The 27,934-nt window shown below is 39.5% G+C and overlaps 1 long non-coding RNA gene across 1 annotated transcript; it reads left to right on the forward strand.

Annotated features, from left to right (window-relative positions):
* The first annotated feature begins 241 nt into the window (after positions 1–241).
* On the forward strand, positions 242–27,786 carry LOC141922312 (uncharacterized). Its single transcript, XR_012622948.1, has 3 exons — positions 242–327; positions 25,803–26,056; positions 27,731–27,786. It is a non-coding gene; the product is annotated as an uncharacterized LOC141922312 (long non-coding RNA).
* The last annotated feature ends 148 nt before the right edge of the window (positions 27,787–27,934 follow it).

Genomic DNA, 27,934 nt, shown 5'->3' on the forward strand with positions numbered 1-27,934 from the left:
TTATTGAGAACTGAGGTGACATCACAGTTATGTCTATATTATTTAATTCCTGAATGTCTCTACTCCCTCAAAATGCAATAAATCTTATTGTGAATTTCAAGTATAAAGTTTTTGCCTTTTTATTTTGCAAGGATTGTCTTTTTGAGTTACAATTTTTTTTCACTTCTTTTCAGCACACTTTACCGGGAAGCATGTTACTCCTGGGCACGTGCTGTCTGCAGGGAAGATAGTTATTTGGTATTTTGTATTTATTCTTAGATTGCTATCAAGGGAAGTGTGAAAGGATGTAGACATATTGTTAATGTCTCTCTTCAGGCTGTATTTGAGGTAAGGCGATCTTCTTTCCCTATCTCTGAATTTAGAATATGAAGTAGATGTAGTATTTCTTTTCATCTATAGTTACTAAGATTATCCTGTTGCTATTTGTCTTTCTTGTTGATAAGATGTGAATATCTTTGTGATAAAGCTGTTGCTTGTCTATGTGACTCTTAAAATCCAGTATTTTTATTTCAACAATATCTACTACGTATCTGCATGTTTCTGTTAGCTTGTGTACCCTAGATCAATGAGAGATCATTTTTGTAATTGCTTCGGGTTTCTTCTCTATTATTATCATGTTAAGTGTGTGAGTGACTGGATTTTTTACCCTGGGTAGGCAATTCTTATGCAAACTTTGTAAAACTGAGTTACAAATTGTTTCCACTGTGAATCACTTTCCTTGTAAGATGATGACTTTTATGGTAATGTTTAACTTGAGTAGAATTGTTTTCAAACATATACAGTGCATTTTTGGTATATTCTTTTTTTAAGAGCACTCCAGAATAAAATAGAAAGATAATGATTCAGACTGTTGTATTTCCTTCTCCACTTAATGTTGCCTGTTATGGGAAGTATATAACTTTAAAAGGTTGAATCATGAGGATCAGTACAGCTGAAAGGTGTCACTACAACATTGGCCATATGCAACTGCATTGAAAGTGGAATTTGTATGGGATACCACTCTTGGTGAGTTGTTAGTGCCTGGGAAATTAGAGAATACTACTTCTTGTTTATGTTCCTTTTCAAGCAATTTAAGAACTTGCCATTCAAAGAAGATTAATTTTTCTTTTTTCTGTAGCAAGGTTGCAGTTTTTATAATTCAAGATTTTGACACATGCTTTCTATAATTTTATTGTTATTTAAATCAATCCATCTGAATCTTTGTGACATCTCTTACAAGGGGAAGCATGTTTTAAGGCAGACATTCTGGACTGCAGTCCAGAAACATTTTTAATTTAGAAAAATGTTCTAAATCTTGTTTGGCTCCTCACATATCTGAAACCGTTTGCTGTTTGAATTCCAAATAGTGTTGGCTCCATTCAAGAGATTTGTCTTTTAACTGTTTGTCAAGAGGCTTTTCACTTGGGATGGGGTAGGGAATGATACAGGGTAGAGTTACAAAGCTACAGTGAACTATTTTTAGTCTTACAGAGCAAAAATATTTACTACTATAAGCATTTATAATACTCAAATGAATAAATTCATTCGAAGGTGGTTTTAAAACCCATTGAGGCTTAACTTTTTTAAATCAGCATTACACCAAATCTTCTTAGCATTTTCTGTCATCTAATTTTGGGAGTTATAAATCCATATCCTGTCACAGTACAAATACACATTTTATGTCTGCAACCTGTTTTCTACTGTCAAAAAAAAAAAAGCTTATTCGCTACTGTTGAAGTTATCTCAAGTTGAATATGCCTTAAAAACCTTAAAATTAAGCAGTATAATAAACTAATGTGTTTATTATATAACATGTTTTCTGAACCTTTTTCTCAACAAATTGGATAACTTCTCTGATCCACCATCACTGGCAGAGGGTGTATTGGGCTGCATTCCATCCCTTCTGATCTCTAGTTTGTGAGTCCTGCTTCTCAAAGGGAATCTCATGAGTAACACACCATGGTGTGATGACATTTCACCTGACATTACTTTGCCAGAAAGCATGAATGGGGAAGGAGGATAAATGATGTGGGTGCCTTGGTGTGTTCTTTGGGATCTTTGCAGTTGAAGCATATGCTGTAATATCTTACTGGATTCCAGCCTTCTTGCTTACCAGTGGTTACTGGAAGGTGTTTGTTTCTCCTGCTGTTTGTGGTGCCAGCTTTCTACCTAGCCAATGTAGCAGAGCTTGTGGCTTGCTGTGTTTCTCCTTGGATGCCCTGAACAGTGTCAGGTTAGCTAGGTACTTGTTTTATTACCCGAGTGACTTGACCTATGGGTTGCCATGCCCTTAATAAGAAAAGGCTAGGTGTTGTCTAGTTAGTTTAAATCACACACAGCTCAAGCCACGTTAAGAGGAAATGCAGTAAGAACTTTTATTTGTAATAGTTAAAACAGGCAACACTCTTAGAAACACTTATCCAAGATACAAACAAAAAAAAAAAAAGGCTAAAATGCTTAATCAATTTATACCTAGCTTATAGTAGAAAGGTTTTTACTGCATCCTACTCATTTGATCCTCTTCTGACAAGATTTTCTTATTTGCACATAGCTTACCTTTCAGGTCACATTTATTGGAAAAAGCCTGTTCATGAGCCTCCATCAGTTAGTTACCCCTCTGATGAGAGAAAGCTCCATCACACCATGTCTTTGGGAGCATACCTCAGGCCATTTTCTGATTCTTGAGGAACCTCTCATTTCTTATTCAGTCTTTTCTACAATTTTTTTTCAGACACTGCACTGTTAGTCTTTCATCCACAAACCCATTTTCTTTGTGTCTATCCAGACAAGGTGTCACCATTGTTCTTAATAATTTCATTATTAAAGACTGAAAGATACCTTTATTAGTGTATGCTTTACCTTCTTATACTTGACTGGTTAACCAAAAAGAGAGTAAATCTTTTCACCTCCCTTTGGGACTTAGTTTTCAGAAAAAATGTCTTCATGTTGAGCTGTATTCTCTACCAATGAGTATATTAACATATTGAATGTTGTGCAGAGCTCTGACTGGCTTTTTCCTGACACTGAGGCAGAAGGTTCGTTGTCAGAAGGTAGCACAGAGCTGTGTGTTATTGTTTAAGGATGGGCCCACTGAAGTAGGTGACAAGATAGAAGACTTGGGGGGCATAAACTGAAGAGTTTAAGGACCAAGGGCTGGAGAGAAATGGATCTGTAGCGCACTCAGCAAACTGCATTTCTTTTAACTCTTCAGGGTGCAAATATTTCACCGAGATTATCTCGTTATGTGTACATTTTAAACTTAGTGTGTGACTGCAGTCTCTGTGAGGGCCTCTCAGCACTGTTATAATATTGCTAATAAGGAGTCATGTCTGAAGTCATGTCTTGGTCTGAAGAGAGGCCTTTGGCAGAATGCCATGTTGCTGGAGGGCTTGAGTGAACCCCAGTGGTTTTGCTTATTCATACAATTGAGTGGGACCCTTTCATTGCAACTTGATTGCATTTAGGCTTGAGAAAAAAGACTTGGATAAAAATACCACACACTGAATGTCTCCCGCAGCCTCCAGGGAGCTTGACTAGTTCAATTGCAGTTGTCAGCATCTGCTTCGGGAAATGCCATGAGCCTGTTGATCAAGTCAAAAGAACTTTATTCCTTGTGCTCTACCTCAGCTGCAGCAAAACATCAAAAGTTAGGGCCTTAATAGGAGGTTTCCACTTGTTTCGGTTCATTAACTACTCACTTAGGCTACACCTGTAGGTAGTAACTGCTATGGGATACCACAAGCCCATCTTGTTGTTTCACACCTTCATTAGGAAACACAGACACAGCAGCTTGGTCTCTCAGGCACTGTGTTTGGAATTCTGAGTTGTGATGTTCTTTGTATGGATGCCTGTTGTTAAATTTCTAGTGACTGGAAGTTATCAGAGAAATCAATGATGAGGCTGTAGAGACTTTACAGGTTTCTTCTGCTTTTTTCTCAGAAGTACTACTTTGAGTCCATGCTTTGAAGGGTCAGCAGTGCAACCACTTCTAACTACATTTAACTACATGGGCTGACAGTGAGGATTGCAGATTACTTACATCTTCTCTGTAGACTGTCAAAGGCAACCCAGACCACATAGCTTCATGTCTTTACTAGAATCTATGGAAAAAATGAAATATTCAGTTCTGTAAAATTAGTACTTCTCCTTACACTGAAAACAATACCTTTTTTTGGTTTTGTTTAAAGGCACAAGCTTAGCTCTCCTCAGTTTTAGAACAGTTACAGTTCTGTATTCTGTTTTCACGTTCATCATCAACAGGTTTATGTTTTTTAAGCTAAATTGTAATATGCTAATTCTGTTTCATGCCAAGCACCGTTAAAGCCAATGGGAGTATTCTTAAGACTACATTAGCATTAAACATTGTTGAGATCTTCACAGGATCACAGAATAGTTTGAGTTGGAAGGGACCTTAAAGGTCATCTAGTTCCAACCCCCCTGCCATGGGCAGGGACACCTTCCACTAGACCAGGTTGCTCAAAGCCCTGTCCAGCCTGGCCTGGAACACTTCCAAGGAGGGAGAATCCACAACTTCTCTGGGCAACCTGTTCCAATGTCTCACCACCCTCACAGTAAAGAATTTCTTCCTTTCATTTAATCTAAATCTGCCCCCTTTCAGTTTAAAGCCATTACCCCTTATCCTATCACTACATGTCCTTGTGCAAAAGTCCCTCCCCATCTTTTCTATAGGCCCCCTTTAAGTACTGGAAGGCTGCTATAAGGTTTCTCCAGAGCCTTCTCTTCTCCAGGCTGAACAACCCCAACTCTCTCAGCCTCTCTTCATAGGAGAGGTGCTCCAGCCCCCTGATCATCTTTCTGACCCTCCTCTGGACTTGCCCGAACAGGCCCGTGTTGTTCTTATGCTGCGGGTCCCAGAGCTGAACGCAGGACTCTGCAGTTGAAGGACTCTGCAGTACTCAGCAGTACTGCTCAATGCAGTACTCAGTCTGCCCTAAACTCTATGAAGTTGCCATTCTGCTGTCCCATTGAAGCCATATAGCCATTCTACCAGTTTAACTGGTGGCCTGCTCCCATCTCAAGAGAAGGGGCTTGCTGAGGTTGTATGAGTGTAGTAGGGACAACTGGACTGCATGAAGTAACACAAGCATCCAAGTAAGTTTAGTTTTGCTAGTGATGTCTGTGAGCTAGATTAGGAAAAATCTACCAATGACGGGTGGAGAACAATAGTGAAAAACTTTGCAGGAAGTTTTCATCTATAATTGCAAGGAAAAGAGGTGATAGCTTTCATTTCCAAGTCTGTCCCTGTGACAAAGTGGGCTACCCCTCCATTTACATGAATAGCCATTGTCTTCATATTGCATTGCCTTGATAACAGAAACACAAACCAGTCACTTGGACATGGGCATCATCTTCCTATTCAGAAGGTGAAGAATAACAGAACAGTGATAGAAACTCTACTGAAGTGAAATCCTGGGGAAAATTTTTCTTTTCTTTTTTCCTCTCCATTGTGTGACTGAAAGTGGTCCTGGAATTTACTGGCAAGAAGACATGGAACAATATGCACTCTGGCAACCTTGGAACAGTGTGCAGATACCCCTGGGAATTGTTTCTACTGGAGAGGGTTGAAGCAGCAATAGGTTTCTGGCGTGCTCTTTGTGCAAAACTTTTTTTTTATAGCTGAGGCTATAAATAGTTGACAGTTCTTAAATTTAATAATCCTCTCTTCCTCTCCCGGATGAGAAACTGGATCAAGATTTTCAAAGCCAAAAGCCTGCAGCCAGATACCCCAATTAATCATCTGTTTGTAATGTTGCTCAGATTTTGAGGGAATTCTCTTATTGTTCCTGTTCTGTGTATGGTGAAAAGACTCACCCAGAGTCTTTCCAGCGGGCCAGTGACAGAACCAGAAGCAGGACTTAAGACTCCTGCATTTCAGCTGAGAACTCTGCCTACTAGATAATCTATTGTATATCCATATTTAGAGATTAGAATCACTTAATTTTCAAAACAGTTGAGCCATCTGTAACTCCACCTGGTTTGGACATGGTTTATTAAGTGGCCACTGCTTTTGCAAGCTAGGGTGATAAAGAATTACAGGGTAGAATATTCAAACCACAGGAGTGATTGAATATCCAAAGGGCTCCCAGGCACATGCACTAAAGCAGATGGCTTCAGTGACTTTCACATATTACTCAGCCCAACATTGATGTTCACCGCTTTGTGTTTCACTCACATCTTTTGCTGGGATGGGAATGATAAAAGGTAAGGAGACATTATGTCACCTGTACTGCTATTTCTGCTACCAAAGTGGTACTTCAGCTGCATCTGGGAGGGCTTACAAGGCAGAACATTTCAATCTTAAAAATGGGATTTTAGTCCTTATATAATTTAAGAGGTTTTTTTCAGCATTTTTCCCTGTGAATTTACTTCAGAGAATATAGCTATGAAAGTGCTGGCCATGGTGATCATAACATGATTAGGTAGAGTTACATGTGCCAGGGATCAATGGTAATCACTCAGTGTTGGAACAAATGAGCTTCCAGTTATGAAGGATGCACTGTGTGCATTTTTATTTTTTACCTTTTGTAATCAGTCACCCAACCCCTGTTAGGGTTGTTAGATTTCAACTCATCCAGTCCAGAGTATGTCTATATTTGAGTTCTTTGCCTTCATGTGTCCTACAACTGATGTTTTCATTAACGTGTAGGATGACATCCTTCACAGTGGGAAACTGTAAGAGTTGTATGGATTTGTAAAGGAGGAGCTTTACTCCAGCACATCAGTCTTTCCTATATGCACTTTTAATGTGCAGCAAGTATTTAAGAAAACCATTCCTCTCCAGTTAGAATAGTCTGAAAATAGAGGTAACAGTTTTGAAACACCCTTTTCACAGGAATCTTTTTATTAGTTTATTTGTGAGAAGGTGAAGCCTCTTGATTTCAGGGAATAGATTTTAAATCAACTTTTGGAAAGCTTGTAAAAAGCTATTAGCAAAATATACAGTGGTGTATATTGTGAAACAGGTTGCCCGCACTGTTTTTTTTCTCATCAGATTGCTATTAAGTCAAACAATTATCTGAGGCAAATCTATAATACGTCAGAATATTGACTCAAATCCTAACAAATTGAAACAGAAGTATTTTAGAAAGATACACTTATTATGGAAGTGGTGGTTACTAGCTTAGAAACTGGTGTAGAGTTTTGTTTGAGCCACAGGGATGGGAAATGGCCTAAAGTACACATCACTTACCTTCCAACTAGCAGGAGAGTGTAAGGTGATTCTATGAGATAAAAGTCAGTGGTGAAGTTTTCTCATGCTTAATTGAACCAAGTATATGTATTTATGAATTAATTAGTAAGCTATTCCACTAATACCCTAGCTTTCTCTGAGAATTGTTCAGGAAATGAAAAGCACTTATGTAATGTTAAAAGAATGAAAGGAAAATTTCTTAGCATTAGAGAAGGGAAATAAAGCTTCACTCTAAAATCCTTAAGAACTAACTATGCTAAGAAATTAGATCATTGCAAATGTAAAGTACATGCAAAAGTGTGTTTTGAGAGCACGTCTCAGAACCTCTTTAAAAGCACTGTAATGAGTCAGTAGCCCTAATTTTTAGACGTGGCCAAGAAGAGTTCAGAACTGTGCGTGCATGTATGCTTGCATTTGTCCAAATGTGGTTTAAACTTCCTTTTTCTCCCTTAATTCTGGATCTGCCTTTTGCTATGATAGCCAAGTAGAAGAAGCTGAAGAAGGTTGCTGTAACATCCCTTGTTTGCCAGCAATTCCAGGGAGTGGTATACATGCCAGAAGGGCCAGAGCTATATGGGATGCCTGAACGTGCCTTGTACTCCAGCTGCAGGGAGTATGTGGGAAGCAGACCACTTCTGTTTCACCAGAAACACCTCTTACACTGGGGTGCTAGTTATTCCTGGTTAGCACAGGTGGGCAAGTGAGCCTTGTCCAAGGAAAATGTAGGCTTTTTTTAGAGATTTAAGGGAGTTATGTTACAGATTTTTCCAGTAAGTGCAGGGCTGTAATTTTCTTACGTTCTTTGCAGTTCATTTGCTTGAGTTGGTGAAAAAAGACTCATCTGCTGGTAAAGCTTTTTTTTTCCTAAGGTAGTTGTGCATTTCTTATATTCTGATTAGAATCCTTTTGTCTATGAAAGACATTGACTATTTTGTCTATTTGTCTACTAAAAAGGTCATAGCTTCAGAGTCCAAGTCAAAGAAACTTGGCTGGCAATTGCTTAATAATCCTGTAAACCTATTAAACCTCAACAGTAAAAGAAACACAAAGGTCTAGATTAGAGTTAGGAATTAGGATTTAACAAATTCTCAGTTTCACCTCTTCCCTAAAATGACAGCCTGTAAAGAGCTTTTGAAAAGGCTTTGCATCCCTGTTGGAGCCCGCTGGCATTTCACTGAAGTCATCTTTATTTGTTTTTTAACCCTATCCCTGATACCAAGGATTTTTCACTTGTTTGATACAACACTATGCTTTTACTCTCAGACAACTCCAGCATGCCCTTCATATGGGTCATATTCCTCCTCCTCTATATTGGTCTAGGATTTCCAATTATTTCCATATTCATTGAGCTCTGTCACTATACAGCCAATCGAAACAGGGAGGCTGCTCAATGTCTTTTCCACTCCAGGAGTAATTTAATCAGGGAGTGATTGCATTATTTTTTCAGAGGGCCAAGCTGTGCGTGCCAGGTGATCTGCAGTGGAGAACAGTATCATTATTAAAAAGGATTAGGCATTTCATGCCATTTTGTGCTTCTGCAACTTGTAGTGCAGCTAACGGTACTGTCTTGATGTTTTTTCTAATATGCATGATTCAAATGTAATCAGTTGGAGAAGGTGTAGGAAAGAGGATGGATGAGTCATGGGACTGTATTTATATTGTATGAGACTGAGTTACAAAGCTGTTGGGTCCTGCGACATCCTTAACCACTGCTGTATTTAATTTACAGAAGTGCTGATATTCACAGAGCAGATTAAGTCCATTTCTTTAGTTTGCCTCCAGAGTTCCATCCTGGAGTTAAAAAGTATTTAATGAAAGCTTGGTATTGGTACATTTCCACAGAAATATTTCTGCTTGGCTAAAACAGCAAGGGAGAGAATTGGCTGTGAGGGGAAAGTCTTCAGGGAGTCCTTGCATCCATTATAATCTTCATCTTAGTTGACTAATGTGCTTTTCTCCAGACAACCAGAGAGAATAGGTGAGCCTTTGTTGTTATGGGAAGCCTTAGGTCCATGAGAATTTCCTTCCACTGGGAAGAGCTAACTGCTATCAAGGGGACTCCAAGGGAAGGGTAAACTCTTCCAGAGTTACCAAGGAAAGAGAGGAGGTGGGGATGAGACCGATCACAGAGTCCTGGTGTGATAAATATCTGTGCTATGCTAATTTCTTGCTGCTGGGTGCTATTGTTTAGGTGAACATCAGCTTGAAGTGACAACTGCATTTTTCTCTGGAGTCCCTGGGCCAGATTGTTAGCTGGTAGGCATGATTTCATGCTAGTAGAATCACACTTGGTCAGCTGAGCATCACCTGCTGGAGTACCACTGCAAAACTGTCCTCCTCAGTAAGACTTTTCTTCTGCTTCTTTTAAGAGTTTTGTTTTCGCCTGCATTTTGCCTCTAAAAAAAAAAAAAAATTAAAAAATCTGTGAATTTAAAGAATTAGAACCAAATTGTGTCCACAGTTCCTCTTAGCTGAGTATGCACTGCCATTGTGGTGATTTGTAAGAAAATTATCAGACTCTTGAAGAAACCTAACTGACATTTTAACCTTTACAGTGTCATGTTAAAAGCTTTCATGTTGGTATAGGCCTCTTTAGTTTCTTGTTTTCTCGCTGCAACTATCATGGGCAACTCCAGACTTGGCACTTTTTTCCCCCTTTCATATTTGAAATAAATAGGCTTTTTCCAAGCAATGTCTATGATAACATACCCAGTGGGGAGGGACCCCCCCCCCCCCCCCCCCCCCCCTTCTGGAGGATTCTGATATTTCACATTGAGATTTTTGGGAAAGTGGTATTCAGCATATTAATAATGATGCTAATTCTTACATTGCTAGGGTTGGATTTGGATTGTCAAGTTCCAGATGAGTTTAAATTCAGTGTCTAGTTAAAGGTCCTTGACTGGGCTTCCATGACAGTGACAAGAAGAAGCCACAGAGAGTGATTTCATCTTAAGTTCATACCCACCTCTGATTTCTTTCACCATCTTATCTAAATGCATAATTACAGTGTGTATCATCATTATTGTCTTTGCTACAGTTGGAAATATCAAGAAGCAGACAGTGAAAATTACTTGCACAGGATCATATTGCCTCCAGGAAGGAGACTTTGCTTGCATACGCTGCTGTTCAGTCCTATAACATAATGATGTATATATCTGTCATCTACAAATTGATCAGGGCTGTCTTCCAGGCCAGTTTACAGACCCTTTTGCCCTGGGGAAGATGTTGGTACCTGCACACACTGACCTAGAAAGTACAGTAGTGTTTTGGAGAGGCTCTGATGTGCTGCACGCTAGTCACCTCAGTGCAGTGAGAGAGCTTCTGCTCTTCGTTACGGTGTCCTTTTGTGTTTACTTACATGGGACTTTTTTCAAGAGAGGGCTTATTTCCAAGTATGAGGGGCTATAGTGTAATCTTTGCCTGCTGAATAACACAGCTCTTGAGTCGTTGCTCCTAAGCTTATGCTATGCACTTTCTACTAATCTTGTGGTCTTTTTCATTGAACTGGTTCGTGTGGTCAGTAGTAGCTCAAGGCAAGCATTTCAGATCTCTTAGGACTGAAGCAACAAAGCACTGAAGTGTGGTTTTGACTTGAAAAGCAGGCAAGAATTATTCACAACTCTTTACCGACACCTTTTCTATTACCTGGAGCAGTTTCCTTTGAGTTATACCTATTGTCTGGCTAAATATTTAATTGTTTCCCTCAGCACACTGTGTCTTTTTTCTTAATTTTGATCTGGTTTTTTGATTGCATTGCATCTTGATGGTGATCCAGATTAAAATGAACCTTTCACTTAGGCTCTTCCTACACTATGGAAGAAACAAAGAGGCTGACACAGACCAAAAAGGTAACACTGATAACCTATAAGGAATGTGGAAGTTCCTCTGCAGTTCCTGGAGAAGAATCTGGATTCAGGGTTTTTAGGGATGGTTCTTGTTCCCGGATGACCCGGGAGCTCAGTTAGGAGTCCAGAGTGCTGAGTTGAGTTTGGCTTTTGGTCACAGAGCAAGTGCAAATCCATGCCAGAGAATTCCTCAGGAAACGATTCTTCCAGATGGCTTGTGGGAGATATCTAGGCTATGTTTTGACCTTATCTTTCAGGCTCTGTTGCTGCTCACCATGGCAATGGGAACATAAGTGGGGAAATGCTGGTGGTAAATAAACACTGATACCTTTGATTCAACTGTTTCACTGGACAGATGGCTAAGAGTCTCTGAAGCACAGAGCTATGGATCTGGGGAGGGAGGCAGAGCAGTCAGAAGTGTATGGGGAGACAGAAAACCAGATAGCAACACCTGCCTAAAGTCAGAGAGAAGGGCTAAGCTTTGTAAGTTGAAGATACATAGGGATGTGTCTTTCCTGTCACTCAGTTTTTTTCCTCCCTTGGCTTATTAAGTTCCTGTGAACAAATAAAAGATGTTCTCTTTTTGATGTAGCTTGGCTGAGTCACTCCATTTCATAACAGTCACAAGTGCCCAGAAAGTTTGTTGTAGCTGGATTCAGGCCCACTGGGACTTGCTGAGATAAATATACTTAGTGGAAAGAGGGGTGTTAAAAGCTTCCTAACCCAGCCTGCCTTTGGGAAGAGTAAAACTTGAGAGTCACTTGCTGGTAGAGGCTGCACAGGGAAAATAGGAGAGTCACTTGAGTAAGGCTCTCAGTCCACTCCTCACTCCTTCATGAGAAGAGGTATGGTTCTAGTCTGGGCCCTGTTGTGCTCTCTAAGACTCTCTTGATGTTCTCTGCAGATATATATGTCTTGAACACGTGGGGGTTTTCTTTTTTTCCCCAAACACTTTTTAGAATCCAAGCCAGCTGCTACAGCTCCTTCCCTTCAGCAAAACTGCTTCAAACCGTGTTGAGATTTTGTGGTTCTTTGTAGCTGCGAACCTACTTGCAGCCAATTTCTTCACATTGCAAGGTTATTTTAACAACAACATGATTCTAAGTGGTTCCCACAAACACCCTCATCTTTTGTCTCCTCATGTTTACTCCTCAATTCTTCCTTATAAACACATTTTTCCATCCCTTCAGCAAAGCAAAGGGAGTTTTGTGTCCCCAGCTTGGGTATGTCAGTGCTAATAGCCAGACTGGAGGAATGCTTGAGGACAGCACAATCTACAATTTAACCCAGTTCCTTCTCTTTGCTAGAATGAAGGTTTCAGGTTGGAGCATGTGGTTTGTGTTTTCACAAGCTTATGGTTTGTTTGCATGCATGTGGTCTGAGTGTTCAGCACCTGAAAATCAGAGCCTGTAAACAGCCTGTCGCATTAGGAAGTCTAGGCTGTGCTGGTTTACTGAGTATAAATGTCATCTTGGCAGGCAATAGATCTCCCCTCTTGCATACACAAAGTTTTTAATTTGATTGCTGAGCTTAAATGGCATAGGCTCGGCAATGAATTTTAAAGCTTGTGTTTCTGTTTTTTAGTGACCGTGCGCATGTGATATAAAGGTGCAAAGCAAGTTGGTGTTCTTTGAAGCTGCTTTCAGATGTCTTGTTGCAGTGTATGTAATCAGAGGGGTATGACATTTTGAGACTGAACAGAGAAGGAGAAAAAAAAATGATTATTGTAATTTGCAATGAAGATAGGGTGTGGACTGGTCTAAATAATGGCTCCTGCCTGTGGTATCTTGTCAGGTGGTCTACTTGCAATGTTCATTAATAGCAGTTACTACTACTGTACTGATGTTTTGGACTGACACAATACTTTACAAGGAATCAGTGCCAGAAAAACATATTGAGATTCAGCAGTTAATAATGTTCTAAGCCTTGTAAAGAACCTCAATATTTTTTTCCTTTAAAATTAAACTAGAACTTCCACAGTAAATCATTATGACATTAGTAATAATTTAATTTTTCCATATAGCTCATACATAGATACTCTCCATATTTTTTCTTCCAAGTGATTTGGGAAATAAGACAAATCCAAAGTGTCCTGATGCCTGATTAGATTGATGGCATTCCAGAATAAATGGGAAAGTTATTGAGAAAGTGCATATTTACAGGAAAAAAAGTAGCAAAGGGTAACTAAATGTATGGAGCTGTAAGGCTCTGAAAATAGTTTTCATGTTGTGTCTACTGTGCCTTTGAAATCTACCTAGGAGGCATAAAATCAGAGGTGTGAAAAGGTTTGCTTTCCATCACTACAACTGACTGTTGTTTTCAGTAGGAAATTATAATTTGTAAATTCTTTCCCATCTGATTTATCAGGAGTTACTGAAGTCATCTGTGTGACTTCCTCATGTTATCTGACAAGTGTTAATAAGCTGTAGTGTCTGTGTTCTTGATGTTATGTTTCTTTGAAGAGTGAGACAGAGGTGCTTGTCCAGCATATTTTATCTATGGCACAGGGAAGTGGGCCTTGACGGTTTTCTGTTGCAGTAGAACTAGTGCTACCCGTTACTAATGTTTCTCTTCTAGTATCCTGTCATCATTACCTTAACTTCTTGGGGAACTTCCCTTTTCCAAAGGAAAAAATTTCCGGTGACCATCACAGTAATATCCTTTTTGTGGAATGACTCTTTTTTTGTTACATGTTTCTATGTCTCTCTCTAATGAAATGCAGATTCGAGCTCTGCTTTCATCTACTTTTAGCAAGTCCTTTGTTTCAAGTAGCCTGACTGTGCAGTGTTTTAGTTGTGTGAGAAACCTCATCTAGTTACATCATTGCTACACTGGTGAAAAAAGTGGTGTGAGCCTTGGTGATCCCGGTGATGGTGTTTCCCAGCTGAGATTGATCAGGTGTTTATTACACCAGGAAATGAGCGTGCTGGGGGCTTTAAAATCACACGCTTTTGGTATAGAAAATTTTTAAACTGAACAAGCTGGGCTGTCTTCTATGGATATGGTAAAAGTGTTTTCTAGTCATTTTGTGATTTTTTTTTTTTGACAGCTTTGCAATCTGAAATGTATCAAGCCTAAGAACTGACCTGTATGATGAATATAGCCTGCGTTCTGAGGCATGGTGGCAAAGTGTGGATTTGGGCTGAGGGAGGGCTGTGTTTTGCCAGTGTTTTGGAGCATGAGAGGTTGAACTTTGTTTATATCTTTGCAGGCCATAAAGTGCGCTGCTAAAAAATGCTGTATTGCATGAGCCTCTAGTGGAGTGTGTTCTCATGGAATGACTCTTAACTTGAATTACTCTGGAGAAGGAGGTTGCCTAAAAGCAAGTCTTCCTACCCATTACAGTGGGTTGTCTCTACTTTTGCATTCCTTTGGTTGGATATTAGGGACCCATATCTAGTGCAGTTCAGCATCTGAAGAAGCCACTTCTCAGCTGCTCCTCTTGTCTTCCTTTAGACTGTGAATCCTTTTTTTCCTGTGCTAATGAATATAGAAGGGCCCATCTTATAACTGCAACCTGGGGTTTTTGTCTGTAGCTGTACTCCTTCACAGTTTCCCAGGGAGCAAATTTCATAGGGCATCTCCTCTGGAAGTCAAGAAAGAATGGGTAGAGCCTCCACCCAGCAAAAGCTGCACACATCAAAACAGTGATCCTGAGGGTGTGCGCTTCTTAAAAGAAGGAAATATAGAATTATTCTGTGAGATCCTGACCAAGGTATTTGTCTCACATCTACTCCTCAAATTCCTTCTCTCTCCCCCTGTGTGACAGATTCATGTGAAATTCCAGATCTGCCAACAGCTGAGGAACCTTGCTGTGTATCTGCAATATGTGCACAGTATTTAGTTTCAGGATCCTAATTTTGAAGGCTAAGACAAGATTCTGGAGAAATCCTAATTTTAAGGTATTTACCATTTTCTTAGTCCTTTTCCTCTGGGCTGGAGCCATAGTTTATTCCATAGTTAAAGTTTCTGGGCTAATTGCCAGCACTAATATGCTGTTTCAGTAGACCAGCCAGGCTGGTTCTGCTGAGGCCTCTGAAATGGCCTCTGCGTGTTAGGGAGAATGAAGAAGCTATGGGCCACTATCTGGTATTTGATGCCTTGCTGTTGCAATAGGTTCACTAGGGGCCCAACTGGACCTGACTTCCACTGTGCAAAGTGTTGAACAGTAAGGAGCATCACTGTTCTGGAGAGGTTTACTGTGTAGAGATATAAAATGGGTAGAAAGAAGACCTAAAGTATACTCAGAGAGTGCCAGGAATCTGCATAGCTTTCATCTGGAGCAGACCCCATAGCCTGGGAGCCTGGATGTTCTGAAGGGAATGCAGCGAGGCCCCACGTGGAGCAGTTGGCTTTGACATCTTCGATAATGATGGCAATATTTGCTACTTGAAGTTGGGCTGAAATGGCTTTATTTATTTAACCATCTGTTTGCAATAGATTGTCACCATCTTTTATCCACAGATTACTTTTATATCCATATGCCACATTTTGCTGTTCTAACAGCTTCTCAAAGGATTGCTATTTTTAGACCTGTAATAATGGATGTATTCATGACTCCTCAGCTAGTAAGCAGCTTGTTAACTCAGATTGGTGCCTGGTTCTTGCATTTCTTATATTTTGAGTCAACTATACATTTTGAGGTAGAATAGCTGCGATAAAGCAGAAGCAGGTGTATAAAACTAAAGGGGAGGTCAAGAACAGCTGGTTTGCATTATATTCTTTCCCTTTTCTGCTGAGTGCATCTTGGGTGTATTGGACTTACTGCAGACATACTGTACTGTTGCACTGCACAGGTTGCATGATGTCCCGTAATCCCAGACAAGTGGCTGAAGTCAGAAATAAAATGAATAAAGAGTAGGACACTGGATTAGTCTTACAGGAGGCAAGTCAATGTATCAAAGTTATGAGGAGGTTTCCCACTTCCTGGCACATTCCCTCTGTTGATCTGTGGTCTTCAGCAGTAATGAACATGCTGTAATTATGTAAAATAAGTTAGTTGGCTTAGTGTGATGATGCTTGCACATAGCTCTTCAGTGAAATAATTGTGTGGAATAGGTGGTCTGGGGGGAACATTTGCCCTAGCCATCTGTAGGCATCTGACAGATTAGATGGTTAAGTTAGCCAGGTGAATTTCCTCGCTCCCAGCAGGAACATGGTTCTTGCTGTGTGTAGATGCAGTCAGGCAGATAATTCAGTAGCTAAGTGTGGGAGCCTGACCTTGGGTAATGTGAGCATATCTCTTAGCATGCATGTCTCTTACAGTAAATAAAGGAGAGTTCTGCCTATGATTGCATCCTTGTCCCGGTGGGGTTATCTATGAGATAATTATGTTCTTTGAATTTTCCAGTTATTTTTGAGGGAATACACTTTGTCCTTTTTGACTACAACTTAACAGAACTGACTGAAGTACTAATCAAGAAGAGTAGCTGTTAGAAATGGTTGTTCCTCTTTCAGAAATAGCTAAAACCAGTACTTAAACACCTAGAAGTGTATGGCTTCTCTGACGAGGGAGGAGATGGAAGAATAGCAATTTTGAAGCACTGAAGGATCAAAACTGTGTTAAAAATCCAGAGGAGTAATGAAGGAATGTAATATTTCCAAATAGGAAAATTGTGCGTGTCTGTTATAAAATACAAATTTACACTTAGGAAATAGGTTGATCGTCAAAATCACAAAGGTTAGAAATATTTCTCTGCTGTACTAGATTTCTGTGCCTTCCAAAGCACTTGGTATCCTTTGAGAGAGGCAATGTAGACCATTAAATGGGTGGCTGATCTGATCTGCTCTGTCAAGTGGCTTCTCTCACCCGTATTTTCCTTTAAAAGCACAGGGATTTCCCTCAACTGCTCCAATTTTACTGATGATTCTTTTTGTCATGCTTTCAATCCAAAGTCAAGCCAAGTTTGTTGTCAAGGGTACACACCAGAAGAGAGAATTAAACTACCACAATCCCCTGTGCATGCTCTTACCTAGCACTTAAAAATTCTCTTTCTATGGGAGTTTTGTTTAAACCAGATATGAGTTGCCTTTTTTCACTTTGCTTCACATCCACATGCTGACACCATTTGCTCATATTTCATTCTTTCCTATAGGATCTTTCAGCTGGTGTTTTCCAATAAATGTCTTCCACCGACAGCTGTTTTCCTTCCTCTTTTAGGCAAGGAAGTGTTAAATTCTCTTGTCATTTGTTCTTAATATGTCAGTCCTGGAAAACTCTGCCTGTTAAACTGACTGCAGCTAGAAAAAGGAGATGCTTTCCCATCAATGGGAGAACCACTATTCTTTTAGGGACCACTGAAATACTTGCAGTGAGGCATTTTGTTGCTGTTTCTAATAGCCCTTGTTGAACTAATTCGGTGATAATAGAACAATATACAGAAAGAAGCTGGTAGAGGTATAATGATAAAAGAAATACAGGTCTCACCTAGTTTATATGGAATCCATCAGGTATGTCATTAGTGTGACAGGATTTCCATCTCTGGCATGTGAGATTGCAGAGACTTTATTCATATGTGCTCCTCTGTTAAGTGTTACAGCTTATTAACAATGAAATCAATCAATGTAGTCAGTTATCAGTATAAGGACTTTAAGTCTTTAGACCTGTAATCCAGAATGCATTGCACGATTACAGTAAACCCTTCAGAGAAGTTAATGAGACAATGTACACTTGTAAGAGACTACAAAAAAAGCCACGTTTCCTTTTCCACGGGTTAGAAAACAGGCAGACTAGAGGACATTGGCTTGGGGGTGGGAATATCTTCCTCTGAGTTAAACTGTCATGGGTTCTCATTGGAAATGGTATGATTTTCATATTCTACAGAAAACTGTATTAAAAGGAGAGGAAGGAAGAAATCTGTAAAGGCACAGCAGCAGTTTCTTCTTTTTATTTCATTAGGTTGCATAGTTGTGCCAGCACACATTCTAGCCAATTTTTGTTAAAATAAAAAATAATGCTATCATTTGCAGGCAGGTTTCCATAAGAACAGAAACAAAGACGCAGTAGCATGAAGCTTTATCTCATAAGGAAATCTCTTTTCTTCAAATATTCTGGTAGGTTTTGGGAATTGTACTTTTTTTTTCTATTCCTGTTTTCTGAAAATCTTTATAAATGCACCTAATTTCAGGAAACTCTTTTCTTTAAAAAGATGAACTATCCTTTAAAAAAAAAAAAAAAAAAACAACCACAAAAGTTGAGTTTGCATCAACTTTAATATATGGCTTGTTAAACCGAACCAAGCCAGATACCTCTATTGTACAATGATAAAAATGAAATGTTATAGTGTAAGTTCATATTGTGTGTGTTATTTCATAACTTTGCGTGAAACATGTTTTGCTTTTGATTGAAGCCTGAAGTTGTTGTTTTAAGAGATAGGCTCTTTGGAACCTTTCAGGAAATGCTGACCTGTCTGCAGGGTGTACTTCTCCTGTGTAACAAAAGGGAGAAAAAAAAGATAGCTTTTACTGGCAAGGGAAACTGGCTTTACTTATGTCATCAGTCATCTCTGTGTTAGAGAACCAGGATGCCTCTTGTGTGAACTGTTAACATTTAACATGTTTGTAGCTGAATGGCTGTTTCTTAAGAGTTCTTGACATCTGTGCAATAACTGCATTTAAAATCTCCATAATAAACCACAGTTTTAATCCCAGATAACAATAGACCTCAATGAGGGAACTGAAATTGCTTGATGACCAATGACAACTTAAATTATCTTTATGACTGTAAATTAGTATATCAGCTGTAAGTTAGTATATCAGACTGCTTGTTTGAACTGAGGTATTTTATAAAGAAGTTGAAAGCACAGATCCCATTTTTAATATGATTTGCGTATCAGAGATAAAATCTTAGAAACTCAAGTAACTGTGAACAGGTGTCTCGTTAACACTTGGAAATGTGGCTTGGATTACTTAACTACAGAATGTAGAAATGTGATGACATTTTTCATAAAATTAAAAAAATATTTTTTCTTATAGCCATTTGATCAAAACTGATGTTTTCTGTGGGCCTGTGTACATTCTGGCATTTTCAAAGAAACCTGTAAAACCAAACATGAAGGGGAAAGTTGAAGTGCTGTGATTTGTAAAGTTAAAACAAAGTAGACATTCTCAACCTATTGAAATATTTTATTTAAAAACAAATCCGTATAAGTGACAGAGTATCATAAAAAGGTAAACATCTTCATTCTGTTGAAATCAATTGACCTAAGTAAACCTTTGTAGACAGCTGTGTTTCGCAACGTAGTTCTTTACCTTTTGGTTGTCTGCAGGTTTTTTTCAATTCCTTTTTTGAAGAATTTAATGATCAAGTAGATAGACTGTACAACGTTAAATGTAGAAAACGTTCCTTTCTTTTTCCCCTCTTCCTGGACCTTTTCTGTGGAGACTTTGCCATGATTTATCTTTTCAAGTTCCTATAATAAAGAATTGGCAAGTTTAATGATGAAGGTGAAGTTGGTGAGATTCAAATATTATGTGAGCCTCAGATAAAAAAATGAAAAAGATATTAGGAAACTTTCTCTAGAAAGAGGAAAAACTTGTTTTACTGAAATGACTTTAAAAGCTTAGGCTTTTTGAAGAATTGCTAGAAGACTCATTTCTGATATACCAAGGAAATGCTAGGTCTCTGTCCAAAACCACATTTCAAAACAGTGGTGATGAACCAAATGGGACTCCGTGGCACGTGTTGTTTCATAGTAAGTGCTAACCTGGAGGAGGAAGGAAATAAGGGTTGAGTCAGGGGACTGGTCTCTTCCTGTCAATCAGTACTGACCAGTCTGATAGGGAAATGCAGGTCAGCAGAGCTTGGGGGTTGGTACGTGAGTTATGAGAGCTGTTAATGCTGCACATCTTAGAGCTGTGTGTGGAGCCTGGGTAACCTGTCTCTATACTGAACTGGATTGCAGTTATTTTTTGGTTTCTTGGTTATTAATTTGTAGTATGAAACTTGATTTTCTTTTGTAATGTAAGCCATAGCTGAACAGTAGTCTTGGTCAGCAATATTAGTCCCTATCCTGATAATTCTTGCTCAGCCTAGATGACATACCAAACTCTTTATACCTTGTCTACCAAGCTGTTTTTTCTCTTGTCCCCTTGACTCTTAATTATTTTATTTGAAGCACTGTCTTGATACCACACTACCTAGCAAATTTCATTTGAAGTACAGGGAGCACAAAATTTAGGGCTCTGCATTACCATGAGAATATAACTTGTGGGACCCAGATGTGTCTCCTCAGTTCCCTGCTGGACTCAGGAGGGAGGAAACCTTCTCTGCTGTCAATTCTTGCTGGAGTGAATGAAGTTCGATTCCACCATCTAGCTTGGTACAGGGGTTTCTAGCTGTACCAGGGGATTTCTGGCAAGGAGAGGAGGAGGGAGTCTCCAGGTCAGACTGGATTGTTCAGACATCCTAAAACTATATTGCTACCTTACAAAGACTTTGATAGGATAGGGACCTTAAGTCACTGCTACTGTACTTTATCACCTAACAGCTTTTCTCAAAGCAGTGGACTTCCATTGCACTTTGCAGGTGCAGCTGAAAGGCTGGTCTGATGGCAGCTAAACATATGAGTGCTTATATAGCCCTGACTAAAGCAGTCCTAGATAAATACTGTGACATGCACAAACTGCTTTCCACTCCGCAGCTCAGCCTAGCTAGGTTTTCCTGTTTCTGAACACAACTTAGTCATGCATGTTTGTGCATTTTTATCAATGGATAAATGACTCTCCTGCTTAATTAGATACATGCTAAACCTTCCACTGATTCATGACCTATGTCACAGGCCTGTGCACATGCACTGGGCTCTAGATTTCATCAAAAGTCTGGCTGTGGTACTGTGTGATGTACATCTGGCAGAATCCTTAGGGCTCCTGGCATAAAGTGACATTAGTATGTACTTTGTACAAAAAATATTTTAAATAACAGTCATGTGACACAATCATGAAGACATGGGTCTATACCCAACAAACATTCATGATGTGTCCCTACATAGGTGTAGATCCCTTCATTTTGACAGGCCTTGCTGCTTGCAGATGTAAGTTACTTTTGTAAGGCTGTGATCATCTTTGTTCTTAAAAGGAATGACTCTTCATTCCTCTGGTGGCAGTCAGTTTTCTTTTGGTTGTGTAAATCACTGAGTGTGCGTGTGTAAACGTTTCAAAGTGAAATAACAGCATTTTTTCCAGGTCCAGACTTAAATGGATAAGCAAAATTTATCCTATTATTTGTTTTAACAAGGAAATACTAAAGGATTTTGTGTTTTATCCATCTTATTATGCTGACTCGCAGCCATTTCAGAAGCTGATATTGCTTGGTCATGTTAAAACTGAGTTTAGTCTTTCTGGAAGCTCTCTATATGCAGAGCAGTTGTTGAATTAGATCTTAAAATGAATTAAATTAGGGTAACATCTTTTAGCTGTTCCCTGGCTGTAGCTTGTCCTGGTTTTGCTGGGTAGTTTCCTGCAAAAAGAAATGGTTTTTAGTTAGCATGCCGTTATCCTTGATGTTGTATAGGGCTGTTGCAGCATCACATGATTGGAGTAAAATGCTTCTCTTCAACACATCTACAAAACTGAGATAGCACTTACCTAAATGAAATTAAATTGAAGGTCATGTTCAGAAGGTGCTGGTCTTCCAGATAAGTTGGACATCTCAGCTGTTCAGCCCAACCATTAATTTTTAGGACTGGCAACTATGATGGTTTGTTAATTGCTCTTAAAAGACCAAGCTGAACTCCAGGTCAACTCAAATGCATATTTTTCATCTCCATTTTAGCAAAGTTCAAAACACTTTTGAAGCAACTGATTTCCTAAAACTTCAGGTCAGAGCTTGATAATAAGAAGTGGTCCTTTAGAGAAAAGCATCGTCGTATCATCATTCCTGCGGTAGCATGGAGTTGGTCTTTGTGAGTCACAGAATTTGTGAGTCATCTCTTCTCTGCATTTTCTCTTTGGAGCTTGACAGGGCCATGCATCTGTCACATTGCCTGCTGGAAGATAAATAGGGTGGTGGAAATTTCCAGGAAAGTCCTGTAAAGGCTTTTGGAAGTGCCCTATAGTACCCCCAACTAACAATTGTACTGAGGGTGTACGGGTTGATATACCTACAAGTCAGTGTGTCTACCTACAAGTCAGATAGGGGTAGTGTGTTTGTGGTTGTAAGGTGGAAATCTGAGTGTCTCATACAAAAAATAACATTCCTAATACAGACTCCTGCAAATGCTGGTTATCGATCTGTGTAAAACTGCCAAGTCTTTCACAGATAACATTGTTTTGGGGAGAGAAAGTAGTTCTGGGAGTGTTGTTGCAGTTACTTAAAGTAATAGTTCTTTTTTATATTAAACAGCAATGTTATTGGTGTGTGAAGATAATTTTAGATGTTACATTAGTTCTTTTCAGATGTAGTTAGAATTTAATTGATGTTTTCAAGTTCTGTGTTTTTTTACTTTAAAACTAATTTGATTTACAGTGGAAAGTGGAAAGCAGTGGTGCTTTCACTCATATGTCTATCCGCATTGATACACCCACACACCGAATGTGTATGCACTGGGAAGACAAAGGGATCCCAATACTCCTTTTGAGAGGGTTTTTTTTTGATAGAAATACGACACTGTAAAAGAAATAATTATTACTGGATTTCTACTGTAATAGAAATAATGACTACTGTAAAAGTTGAAACAACTCTGGCACATTTGCTGCATAGAACAGCAGAAGGCTTTCAGAGTGCCTCTTGATTTCTGTTCTAGACTGTCTTTGGGAAAGCCACCTTCACGAGCATTGAGACTGCATGTAAGTGCATGGTCTAACACCAGTACACGTGGACATCAGAACTCAGCTGAAGTGGCATGGCAGATGGTGCTGATTTACCTTAATAAGAGGAAACCAATTAAATGAGCAGCGCTGGGGTCCAGAGTAGTTACAATTTCTGCATTGGTTTTATAACCTTCAGAGCGAGAATCTTGAATGTAAAACCAGCCACTTCTCAGCTTCCTCACAAGATGAAAACATATTTCCAGGAACATTCATTCTTTTGAGGGATTCTTGTTTTGTTTAAGACTGCTTCTAATAGTTGTTGTAACCCATTTGCAAGATGATCAGATTGTAATTGTTAATTATAGAGGGGAACAATGTAATTGTCTTTCTGTGGGTGGGATTAGATACCAAGACTTTTCTCTTTGAGATTATGCCTGGCAATGCAAGTAAGATTTTTGTGTTAAAGATGCCTCTGGAATCAAAGATTAGGAAATGAAGCTTTTTACAGTAAATTGCTAATGTCTTCAAGTACTGGCATTTCACATTTTGATTCTGGACACTATTTCTTAACAATCTTTCTGTTTCAAGCGCTCTATCAATTGCAAACCAGATGTTAGAATTATAAGTGGTTTGTATGGGATGTGTGAATGTCAACCCAAGAGGGAGCAGTGGTGTGCTTTTTAGCAGGGGACAATACAGGGAGGCTATGAAGGTGCACCCAGTCAGGTTATCAGACAGGTTCTTTTCTTTATTCAGCCTTTTGTTTAATTCAGCCCCAGGCAGATGAACTGGGCTGAGAATTAGTTGAGAAATCATGATTTGACATTAAGGAGAAACAATTTCTCTTTGCATTCCCTCCACGTGCACCTTAAACACTTTGTGTGAGACTAGATTTAATCCCTGTGACATGTCCCATTCTGTTGAGTGGCTTGAATTTCTGTCAGGGCTAAAGGGGCAAAATCTTGTCCCTAACATTTAAAGCAGGCTGAATTGTCTGCAGTGCTATGTGAAGTCTTTGTAATTAAAAGCTTGAGGCAAATACCAAGTGGCTGCAGAATGTCTCTTTTTTTTTTTTTTTTTTCTGTAATGCACTTAAAGTCTGGGTGAAACATCTGTTTCCTCCTCTCCACAGCTCATTTCAGAGATTAATATGATTCTAATGAAATCTCACTGCGACGTGTGCCGCTGTTCAGTGAAGATGTTTCAAACACCTACACAAAACCTAATTGCAGCTTCTGCCATTTACTGCCTCTATTAACAAAAGAAAAGGAATTTCAAAAAGTTTTGTGAAATAAAATGGATGGTGGTTGCCACTCTGAGTTACACCTGCAATAGGAAGCTGTGGCAAAAAGTACTTGAAAACATGGAATTATTTGGCATTGCCCCTGCCATATGTGCTGAGAGATCACTGCCTCTGCTAATGTGACTGTTATTTTGCCATTCATTTCTGTCCTCAACATGAAGAGCAAGGAGAATGTAGAGCTCAGAGGGGAGATACATATACAGAGATATATTTTTTTTGACTCCCTTTCTTCTGCACAACTTCTCAGTTTGGTTTTGGGAGTCAAAAATTCAGGCTTGAAATATGTTGTCTTTTCTGTGCAGAGATGAATTTCCTCTATCTCTATAGTCCATTAAAAATCCAGATGCTGGTGAGTAACAGTGGTGGGTGCATACCATCCAAAATTTCAAACCAAACAACTTTCATAAGTTTTGCCACTCCCTATGACTGGGTGCAGCATCCTCCACTGTGCAGAGCTGTTTACACAGTGATGATAGAACCTGATTCTGTGTTTAGATCATTTTTGAGCCCAGGATCCTTGAAAACAACTGAAAAGAACCTCTGTGAGCTGGGCTGACCTCTGGCTGGGCTAAGAGGTTGAGCTGAGGCTGAAGATGTTTTTGCAAACAGAGGCTTTCTTAGAATTAATGTCCTTTTCCTTGGCTATCAGACTAACCACTGCATATTCATTAAAGCTTCTCTTTGCAAATAGACTAATGCTACTTGATGCAGCTGACTGCTGTGAAATACAGAGGTGTTTTTGTCAGTTCCTGGAAAAAACTGACATTTCAGTTTGTCTCCCCTTCATCTCAGGCTCTCTCAGTTGGTGTGAAACTGTGTAGGTCTGGTGAAATCAACAGAACAGTTGTTAGGAGGAGTTACCATCCCTAGCTTTCTGGTACTGTCTGTGCAGCTGAGATGCCTTAGCTGTGACCACCTTCAGTGTTGACTTAAACTAATCTGGTTTTTTTGGCACTGACATGGATTGGGACTGCTTTCATAAGCATGCCCATGAGATAGTAGTACAGTAACAGCTGTATATTTAAATGTCAGTCACTGCAAGGCAATGCTACTGAAGCCAACAGTACAATTTAATGAGACAGATCTAGCAACAGAGGGCAAGTAATGGGTGCTTGTTGTCAGGATGCCTCCAGTCGTGATGGTAAAATCCCCGTGAAGAAGGTGGAAATCCCCATGGCCTGAATTTCTTGTTATGAGAATGGTGGTTCAAAGGACAAAGTAGCTCAGTTAATTTGCTGTCCTGAAGTGTTTTTAAAGATGCATCTTTGATGGGTGAGAGTACAAACCAGAAAACTAGCTAAGGAAAGAAAGAGTACCCTGAAGAGAGACCCAGTATGTTTTAGTGAAGATAGCTATATATACACACAGATATTAAGGTCAACATTTGAAAAGCTCTTTACCCAAAACTTGAATCTGTTGCTGCTTATAGAAATGAAATTGTGTGTTTATCTAAGCCATTGAGATGTAATTTCAGTTTATACTGTGTTAGCACAACTAATCCTTTCAGTGATGTTCAGCTTCTGCCAATTCAGTCAATGGACTAATTGTGTGAAGTGAAGCATACAAGCACAGCAGTGTTTTATGTACTACATCTTACCACTTCCTGACCCTGTCTCACTGCACACTACCTTCTTGCAGTCTTCTAGCCAGATCTGTTGTAGAGTTAGAAATGCCCAGATTAATTTTCCCTGCTTTGACAAGCTCCTTTACATTGCAGGAGGCCAGCTTTTATAGTGCATCCATAGGAAGCGTCTCCACTACAGCCTTTCACCGCGCAGGAGACAGACTGAAGATGTAGGCAGCTGGCAAATGTGAAAGCAATGAAGAGGTGTTCTGAGGTTGACAGTGCTTTTTATAGTACGCGCGTTTTCTGGGAAGGGCATAAGAAGGGAGATAAACAGAAGATTGTGTCAAGCTGAAAAGTAGCTGTAGCAGACCAAGATATTCCAAAGAGAAGATCACAGCAAAAAGGTAAGGGTGCCAACTTCATCCTGTCCTTTTTCCTGCTGCTTGCATGTTTTCTTCAACCTCGACAATTCTTCCTTTGAAAACGCCGGCATTTTCTGCAGAATCCTATAAATACTATAATAGCCATTCAACATTATTTTGAGAAAAATACAGTAGTATTTTTCAGTAGAGGGCTCACTCTAGCCCTCTTAATTCCTACTCTAAAAGTGTTTTTTTTCTAGAGGCTCTGCAGCCTGATAAAACATTGATAACAGTTCAAAGATCAGAAATGTCTCTGCAGAACAGCTGTAAATAGAGTAATAGTCAATCAAGACACAGGGGGCAAGTCATGTAGCAGTTGATAAGTCCTACAGAAGACTAGCTCAAGACTAGAAATAACTGAAAATAACTCTGAAACTCTTATTCTTAGAGAAACTGTTTTTACTTAAGAGTCTGCCAGCAAGGATGTGTGACTAAAAGGACTATGAATATCTATTTTCAAAAGCAGTGTCGTAATGTCATGCATGCATCCAAGGGGAGAGCATCAAGGGGTTAATTTGATTGTGTTCGAGTCTAACAATGCAGTGTTACAGCGTAATCTAGGATGTTACTCAGCCTTGGCCTAAGTCTACTCTCAGCTGAGTAAATGATTAAGTTCCTTGCATCAGCATGGATGTGGGCCAAAACTGAGGGATTTTGAAAATCCCACTGGTAATGTTCTCAGCGCAATTGTTTTGATGTAGCTTACAGCTAGATCAATATTCATGTTCAGTCATCTAATTTTGCTTTCCTCTTTCTAAGTATACTTGAGGAAGTCTTACTGAAAATGATAACATACACAGTTTTAACTTCTCTTATTTTAAAAAATACCTAAGTCAGTTTTCCCTAAACCCTCTCTGTGGTCTTCACTCCTGGGCAGGGACCATATGTGGAAAACACAGTAGGACTGTACATTGGTGCAAGATTTCTTATAACGTTATGAGAAAAAGAAGAGGGCCTTAAAATGATAACATAGTGTGCAATGATGACAGCCTCCTAGATGGAAACAAAGCTTCCCCTGATTTCGAGTAAGACTTGGTCTGAAAGCTCCTGAAAAAAATCCTATCCCTAGTTCTTTGGTTTTTATGGAAGCACCTGGTAGGTTATGTCAAACAATGTCAGTTGTAGCAGTTGGCCTTGATAACAGTTCCTAGTTTCTTGGTTATCAAATTTCTACTCCAAGTCAGGCTTCGTGTGTTCAGATGGAACCACATTTGCCACATGGTGTTTTGGAAAAACATTCCTGGAAGCTGAAATGTATGCGGTAGCTGTGGGACTGACTGCCTTCAGAATCTGAGTGCTCCAAGGGTTGAGAATGCTTGGAGGGCCATTATTTGTCGGATGAACTGAGCACCTTAAACATCTCACCAGAAAGTAATAGATGATGACTTCCTAATATTTCTAAAGCATGGAAAACTTTGAGGCCTGGGCTAGTTTTTCATGGGCTAAGTCATGTTATTAAAATTAAATGCATGCATACGGTATTTCTTGTGTAAGGGTCTTGGAACGTTTTTGGTCTTAGCACAAGCACTTCACAGCTCTGAGATCTGCCAGAGCAGTTAAAAAATGAGGTAAATTCTTAGAACACTCTCACTGGTGTGGACTGAATGACCAAATTCTAATGTGCCTGAATGACTGTCCTTGTCATTTGTCTTTCAGGTCCTCAGGCTCCAACAGCCCCCAGCTGATCACATTGCAGCAGTGTAGGTGTTGCCATGAGGATCAGGAGGTGTCCTGTCTGCTTCGCAGCTTGTCTTTTGGTCCTGCTGGGTAAACACCAGTGAGAGCCCAATATAGAGGCAGAGCACATGTTTTAAGAGAGCTGACAAGCCAGTTCCTGCACATACATGCATCTGTGTAAGA

This window comes from Strix aluco, chromosome 4 (genome assembly GCF_031877795.1).
Source record: "Strix aluco isolate bStrAlu1 chromosome 4, bStrAlu1.hap1, whole genome shotgun sequence".
NCBI lineage: Eukaryota > Metazoa > Chordata > Aves > Strigiformes > Strigidae > Strix > Strix aluco.